Source organism: Ixodes scapularis, unplaced genomic scaffold, assembly GCF_016920785.2.
Source record: "Ixodes scapularis isolate PalLabHiFi unplaced genomic scaffold, ASM1692078v2 PGA_scaffold0__279_contigs__length_252992795, whole genome shotgun sequence".
Taxonomy (NCBI): domain Eukaryota; kingdom Metazoa; phylum Arthropoda; class Arachnida; order Ixodida; family Ixodidae; genus Ixodes; species Ixodes scapularis.
In genome coordinates this window covers 219860552-219868899 of record NW_024609835.1, presented here as the reverse complement: position 1 = coordinate 219868899, position 8348 = coordinate 219860552, and the positions used below count along the sequence as shown (strand labels likewise).

Below are 8348 nucleotides of genomic sequence, written 5' to 3'. Positions count from 1 at the left end.
AGGAGCCTCACGGCTGGCCGTGCTCGTTGTGGATAGATAACTCGGGCAATTCGGAAATCTGGTTGGGACCGCGTCTTCCGTCAGCTTGGTCCTTTCACGTGTTACTTCCAACGTTCTCCCTGTGGCTTCATCGTGGTGTGTCAGAGTTGTGATGAAGCAGTTGCTTGCGAAGTGCTCTTCACATACCTGCAGAATAAATATATAACACATATTACAGATGCTGTGCAGCTTGTAAGAGGTAAGGCTTTTGGAATACATGGTACAAGTCTCTTATAAACTGCGCATTGAACTTTATTATCTTGAAGTTATATAAAACTTTCATTAAATTATTATGACTAGACTGCTTGAAATCGATCCACTAAAACTCCTGTCACACGAGCATTCGAAATGGCGCAGAGAAACGATCAGGGATGAAGAGTGTGCATTATAAAGCTTTGATATGCACTTCAGATGCGCTCGCGCATCTGAAGCGCCGGTTTGGCTGCATAGCCCCAGAAAGTAGGAATCAGTAAGCTATCTCGCACTCGTTCCACACAGCATGCGCTAATTCGCTGATTCGCATTTTAAAATTTTCCTGTGGTACGAGTATAAACTTGATTGCTGTTTTCCCCCAAAATAATCGAAACTTAGAGGGGCGGAGACGCTACTTCGCTGGAAGGGCGAACATGTACAACGTGTACAGGCTGCAACAGACAAGCACTACCGCTCGCGTGTATCATTCGCCCAAACCATACATGTTTAGGGGAATGATTTGGTGCTTACTAAAAGATAAATCAAAGTCTTAAACTTACCCTAGAGTGCTTGGTTGGCACGAAATCTTTGCGAGGAATCGCTCTCAGCCACTTCGCCTTGCGCGCTTCATCGGACGGAAAGGAGAACACTCGTACTTTCGGCCCGTTATCGTAGTTACCACGACATCCCGGCACACAGCACCGACCCATTGCTGGTGATGTATACGATCTCAATCGAATGCCAGCCGCTAGCGCACGAGCGACGCCATCGTAGGCATAGCGAGCGTTCAACGATCCGCGCGGTTCGGCCCCTCGGCTCGGCCACCTTCCGCACGGAGTGCGAAGTCGGCCGTCGAGTCGCCAGTCAAGACGGTCGGACACAGCGCCTGACGTCACGCGATGGGGAGAGGAGCACACGGAGGGGCCTCAGTCAGTCTAGGTGGTGTTGGGCAGAGCCGCCGTCGCCGCGGGCTCCGCCGCCACCCCGCGCGCCTCGCCGGTCTGCGCAAGCGCGAGGAGCTGTGACGTCACACGGCGCACAGCTGGCGTGCCGGAGCAACACCACCTAGATCTAAAGCCGCAGCGCTTCGCTCTCTCCCTTCAAGGAGCGTCGGTATGAGTAGGCTGAACCGGTAGTGCGCTTCTCCGCAAGGCTCCCCTTGACAGTTAGCTTCTTTGCAGTGCACGTTCTCTTTTTCTTTTTCTTTCCGTCTACGCTTGACGCGGCGCAAACAAACAAAGAAACAAAAGAGAAAAAAAGGCGCCACGGCGTTGCGTTTTTTTTTCTTTTTTCTTTTTCTCCTTTAACGGTCGTCCGTCGCGTTCCTTTCTTCGACGGCTTTCTTAGCTACTCCTGCGGGTTGGGTCACGTGACAATAAGGCTGGAGGAATAAACTAGAACAACTCTAGAAGCGAGTAGGTGTTTGGAGGCCGAGGGTCGGAAGTTCAACTCTCGAGTGAGATCGAGCACAATTTGGAATTCAACGCAACCGCGGCCTCGTTGGAGCCTCGTGTGTGAACGTGAAGGTCGCTTTTCGATTGTCGGTGCTGTCATTCCGTAGAGATGTTTATCCGCGCTTTGAAGGAAAGCTGGATGTGAAAGTGTCCATATTTGAGTTCCTGCAAGGATGACTACGAAAGCGTGGACTATACAGCGAATCGATGGTAAGATCTCGCTCCTTGACGGCATGGCAGGGTGAGAACTTTTTAATTTTTATAATCGTGGTTTCGTTTCTTGTTTTTACTTTTCGCTGAATGCATGATTGGGAGTGATTTGGTTGTGTCCTGGAAGCAACACATTCAAATGCTGGCACTACTTGCAGGTGCAGAACTAAATAAAAATGACTTGATTTATGAGTTCAGGTTGGAATGTTTTTACAAGGTATGCAAGTGATAGGTTATCGCGGTTGCAACCAGCACATCAATTTAAAAACAACAACAACAAAAGTGCATTGTGTCGTTTCTGCGTATCCTCGCCGGAGCGCAGAAATGATCCGCTACAGCTAACTAGTAAGAGTTATTTTTTGGCGGGTCTCTGAGGTGTAGTTTGGAGTGCACGCAAGCCGGAATATGGTTCAGTGACCAGTTTACTTATTCATACACCCGAGCCATATAGTCACAATTTCGCTGGAGCTCCCTCAGGCTCCCCAAGGAATCCCACCACACACCAGGAAGCTCTATGGAGCATATTATTATTATTATTTATTATTATTATGTTCTGTACCTGGTTTTATGTGATCGTGCAATAAGCATTTTGGCTCGTACGGAAGTAGCGAGTTCAACAACGTTTATTGCACGCACCGTGAGGCCTTATATACAGTATGCCCTAGCGGCGCAGTTGCTCTGCCGATGACAAGGCTGACGATGACAAGGCTGATTTGGTATCAGCTAGTGACGCTGCGCTACATCTTCCCTCATTCAAACAAAACAAAATTAACCCCAAGAAGAGAAAAGCAATGTACAAAAAATTAAGAAATAGAAGATAGTACGCTTGCACCATCGCGCTGAAAGTTCTGGTTTTTGGTATCTGACGGGGCTCCGCAGTTTTTTTAACTCCTCCTGAGCTCCTGGGTTGAAGGGTCCTGTGATAGTGGGGCTCCCGTTGAGGGTTCTTCCCTGACCTGGCGGCCAAAGGATTCAGCAGCCGCAGTGGTGACAAGTTGCGTTTGCAGAGGCGGCAACACGCGCAGTGCTCTCTCGTTCTGCGGAGCACACGTCCGTTACCAGTTTCCATCACAAAGGAGCGCGGAGGCCCCGCACGCCTCATGACGACTGCCGGAGACCACGTGTGTGAAATGGTGTCAAATGCAGACACCTGCTGACCATCTTGAAGTTCCGGAAGGGCCTTTGTTCTGTTGTAGAAGGTCCGCTGTTTGCTGCGGATCTCTTGTAGTCATTTGTGCACCTCTTTGGGCGGTACGATGGCTGGTTCCAGGCAGCAGTCGGGAACCAGAAGCAGTGTGCGTGTCTGACGACCCATTAGCCCCTGTACTGGTGACTTGAGCAGGTTATCCCTTGGGCTGTTGCTCCATTCCAGGAGGTTGCTGCAGAAGTCGAGGGTGTTGTAGGAGCACCTCGTTAGCAGTTTCTTTGCCTCTTGTACGGCTCGCTCAGTGATTCCATTGGAACGAGGGTGGTGAGGGCTTGACGTGACTTACAACTTACAAAATCCTTGAAGTTGTAACTATTGAAGGGGGGCCCATTGTCACTGTACCACTTGGCTGGTATTCCATGAGTAGCCAAGACTTCTGCACAGGCGGATACCACTGAAGCTGCCGTGGACTGTCGCAGTTTCTTGATCTTGAAAAAGAAAGAGTAGAAGTCAACAATTATCAAAAAAGTTCGATTGTTGTGGTAGAACAAGTCTAGCCCCACCAGCTGCCATGGTAGGTTGGGTAGTTCATGGTTCAGTAATGGTAATCTTGCGTTCCTGGGCTTACGCTTCGTGCAGACCCCACATGACTTTCCAAGAGCTTCAATGTCGCATGACATGGTCGGCCAATACATCACTTCTCTAAAGCGCATCTTCATCTTTGCTTCACCCCCGTGTGCGGCATGCAAAAGTTTCAAAATATCCGTCCTCTTGGCTTTTGGAATTACCACTTTGTTACTCCTGAAGACCAGCCCATCTGCCACGTGCATCTCGTCTCTGTAGTTCAAGTACGTTCGAAGTTCCTCCGGGACGTCTCGTTTCTCAGCTGGCCAGGATGCTGATGCATACTCTCGGAGCTGGATGAAAGCCGCGTCGTTTTCTGTCGCCTGGAGGATGTCGTGGAGCCGTGCATCTGAAACTGATAGCCTAGAAAAAGTGTTGACTTGAAACTGGTCGCTTCCATCTTTTAGCGTAGTTTTGGTTGGGAACCTTGACAACGCGTCCGCTAGAAAAAGTTCCTTCCCTGGCTTGTACTGCAGGGTAATGGGCTATCGCTGAAGCACTAGCCTCATCCTTTGTAGGCGGAGCGGGCAGTTACAGAGGGGTTTCCTGAATATTGCTTCCAGTGGCTTATGATCCGACTCTACAGCTACAGATGAGTGCCCTAATATATAATCTTTTAACTTGCTGCATCCGTGTACTACAGCGAGTGCCTCTTTTTCAATCTGGGCGCCTGTATTTGTAACTAGCATAATGGTTATCACAGTGATACATACGTGCTCAAGTGTCAATCGTGAAAAACAGCAATTTAATCTTGAATTTAATGACTGGAGTCGTAGCCCGGGAGTTGATGAGTATAACAATTTTTTACACGTCCAACAACAACAAAAAAAAAAATCAACGAAACAAAAACCAAGATAAATAGATAAAAACAGAATCAAAATCGTTCGGACAAAAATACCAAACAAAAATGCTATAAAAAACAAAACTATGAAAGCTTGTTTATATATTCTACTTGTTCCATTTCATGCTTCATTCTAAAAATTGCGGTAGCTTAGCTCGGCTATGCCAGGATATACGCAGCGTGAGCTTATGCACAGAAAATGAGAGGCGCTATCAGGCAGCTCCGGTGCAACGGCAGACTTGGCTACAGCACAACGGAGGCACACAGCTGGGCACGCGGCGGCGCCAGTGCGTCTGCCGCGGCTATGACGTCACTCCTCTGGAATGCGAAGACCGGCGAGGCGCGCGCGGTGGCGGAAGAGCCCGCGGCGGCAGTGGATCCGGCACGCCAGCTGTGCGCCGTGTGACGTCACTGCTCCTCGCGCTTGCGCAGCACGGAGCACGGCTCATTAGGCGAGCCACGCGAAACTGCTCAACCTCGGCCAGTGTAGCTCACGCTACAAAACAATGCCCTTGACGTGACCTGAATTTACAGTGACCTATTGTCCTGAATGAACCTTGACGAAAATAGCTGTAAGCGCCTTTTTGAAATGGTCCGAAATTTGAAATATAATTATGGTGGCGCTTCCTCAGAACAATAATCGCTGCGCTAATCAAAATGCAAACTGCGTTTTTGTGTGTGTTTTTTTGGGCGCGGAGGGGGGGGGGGGGGGAGGAAAGGGGTGCAGAAGATGGCACCTCTGGCTTCCGAGTTTATTGGATAAATACGAAGAGACAAAACGTTTACCGGCGGGTGTTTATCGGAGTTTTTCGGATTTATCTGGAAGCATGAAACCCGTTTGCTATTGAGTGTTAGCTAGAGCACCCCTAAGTGCGTTTCGTTTTTTTTATATACGTCATGAGTCCTATATAAATAAATTGTAATAAGCATCACAGCTAGTACTGTGCCAGTTCCAAGGAAAGTGCCAACCGCCGCTCATAACCTACTTAAAGGGGGGGGGGGGGGTGCAACGATTTCCGGACTTGGGTCAAAAATTTCTGGAAGTTGCCCTGTGACACTTCTTAAGCAAAGAACAGAAAACCGATTTCGCATGCCTGTCGTAGTTGCGTAAAAAAAAGATAAAGATTGGCATTTCGGACACCCCTCAGCTCACTCCCAGCCTTCAGGGTCACAACTGGTCCCCCTCCTAGTGACGTCATTCGGAGTGCTGTGTAGCTTCCCGCGTGCTCTCTCGGGGAACGCTTCCTCTCCCTCTCTCTGCTGACATTAGCGGGCGTTATGCTGCAACTTAGAGCCCAGCGAGGTCACGTAATCTTTTCGTCGTAGTTCCTTCGGCTGCCACTTGGGGCTGCAGGTGGGGGAAAAAGCTCGACTTTTGCTTTGCGATTATGCAGCGGAATCGCAACATTTTTAATGAAGGAGGTGTTTTCTCTATCCTTCGGGACACGATAAACAACGTAAAAATGACGAGATGACAATTATTTTCATCATAAAATCGTTGCACCGCCCCTTTAATAAAACAAGTTTCATAAGCAACTCCCATATGCAGATTCCCAAGCTAAAGAAAGGTATCCCTTATCGTGATAAGCTCCTATATTGAAAATAAGGAAGTTTTCAAAAGCGGAAGGGCTGAAACACAGGGTACTGTCATTAAGAAGTCGCAACCTTTGGCCTGATGAAGCGATTACCTGGATTCCAGTTACCTATAGATGCTACCGTTTGTTTAGAAAAAAAATACCGGACCTCCTTTCGTTGTGCCGCTTGTTGAGCTATGTAACCCATGAATCTTGGTAATTCGGCCGATTCTTTTTAGCATAAATATTTTCGAAGTACGAACGTTGCGCGAACGTTACATCTGGTTCTTTCCAAAGTTGCTTTATTGCCAAAACTGCGTTACTTGAGAATCTACGCACTCGAGCTCAATTCGTTAACGCCAATCCAGTTCTATTTTTTTTTATTTTTTCTGAGTTGATTTTTATTTATACTATGCGAACCGAGAAATGCGACGAAATAAAATTTGGGTGTAGCTTCTTGCTGCCTGAATCCTGAACTCCAGGAAGGTATTTTTCCAAATTCTTCTATGCAGTACGCGCTAAAAAGAGCTGGAATAGAAGCCGAAAATGTAGCCTTCCGCTTTTTTTTTTTTAGTGTTCACCTCTGACATGATTAACGCGGGAATGCGCTCATACTTTTCGTATAGTAATTAAAACAACTGGGTTTTTAATTCTGCAATCTAAATACATTTGTTGTAGTTTTTTTGTTGTTGTTGTTCTGTAGGGTTTTGCAATATGCTTGAGCGGGACTTTCTTTTTAGTATCGTAAGCTTTAAAATGGTGAGACATCCCATTCGAAAAATCGATGGAAACTTGTACAGTGCATATGACAATTACCATTTTTCACTTGATTCAGTATTACACTGATATCTTCAATCAATTTTACAAAATTTCTGATTTGTATTTCAATTTAGGGACGATGGAACATATAGACTATATCACCTAGGTTAAGAGAAACATGTTAAAATATATATAAAACACTAAAGGCCGGCAATATCAAATAAAGTATAAAAATATCAATAGCAAACAAGTTTGAACAAGGAAGGCCCTTGCATTTTTTTTCAAGCTTGTTGACTTCTTAATAATTGGTCCCCATTTATGGCGCGACCACGACGTGGATGACAAAGTCCCTGACGTTTCTCGGCTATATCACCGTAAAGCGTTTCCCGAGTGTCATTAAGGCAGGTAATCGAACCATTTAAAGAGCGTTTATAATTCACGACTTCCGGAAACGGGCACCGCCACGTCCTAGCTCCCTTTTATCCCTTTTTCGGCAATGCCCCCTTCATTTATTTGAGTCTTTGGAGGAGGAAACCACAAATGCCACTTCGCAATGCAATGTGACTCTAAAGATCACCATAGGGACGTCAAAGAAAAAAATAACGGCATTGGAATATGATTACGAATAATTATATTTTTTTTAAAGAAATACCTATATCCTGAGAGACATCTATTTTCCTAAAAGATAGAACTCTAACCAGTTGTAGGAAGATCAAAATCCACGAGGTCTTGGTATAAACATGGTCCTTTGGCCACGGAGGAAAGCGCTGTTATGTCGCCTGGTTATGGTGGTTGCGTCCAGTTTTTTCTCTTATGTGGCAAAGTCGTGAGGCCTACTTTGAGAGATAAATGTCCGGCGAAGGTATTCATGAGGAAACCTAAATTTACAGAGTTATGTGAACCTACAGTTAGAAAAAGTTGGACGCCACTGGTAGAAATATTTTCGCAGTTATCAATCTGGTTTGGTAAACACTAAAGCCTACAATTAGCTTAAGATCGTATAAAGGAACGAAATATATATTTCTAGTCATCTATAACGTGTTTGGCACGACTTCTAAATACAAGGACGCCACAGTATATTGTGCCCCTGCAGACGGTCGGTGCTCTATACATCAGAAGCTACAACATATCTTGCAGAACTATCATTTCTAATAGTTTCACAAGACCTTGTGCACTTGTGCACTTCGATAGCAGTGATTCGTGCTTCTGCATTATTTCGCCGCGTAGTTAATTGAGAAGAAACACCGCAAAATGATGATGTATACCGATAAAAAATGGAATAAATAGTCAGTTTGCACTAGATGCCTAGACGAACGACGCGTTAAACGACATGCAGTTAAAATTGACTGTGACATTTGTTCAAAATGAATTCAGCTGTCCTAAGAACTATTTTTAAATATACACCTATATAAACGACAGTTTTTTTTATAAAAGAAGTCATATTCAGTTTGTCAATTTAATGACTACGACACACCTCACTAAATCATTCTACAAGAAAAGCAGCCATC

At 45.9% G+C, this 8348-nt stretch overlaps 1 pseudogene; it reads right to left on the bottom strand.

Moving 5' to 3' along the window:
- Positions 1-3031: 3031 nt before the first annotated feature.
- Positions 3032-3872, bottom strand: LOC115315724 (annotated as a pseudogene).
- Between the last annotated feature and the right edge of the window lie 4476 nt (positions 3873-8348).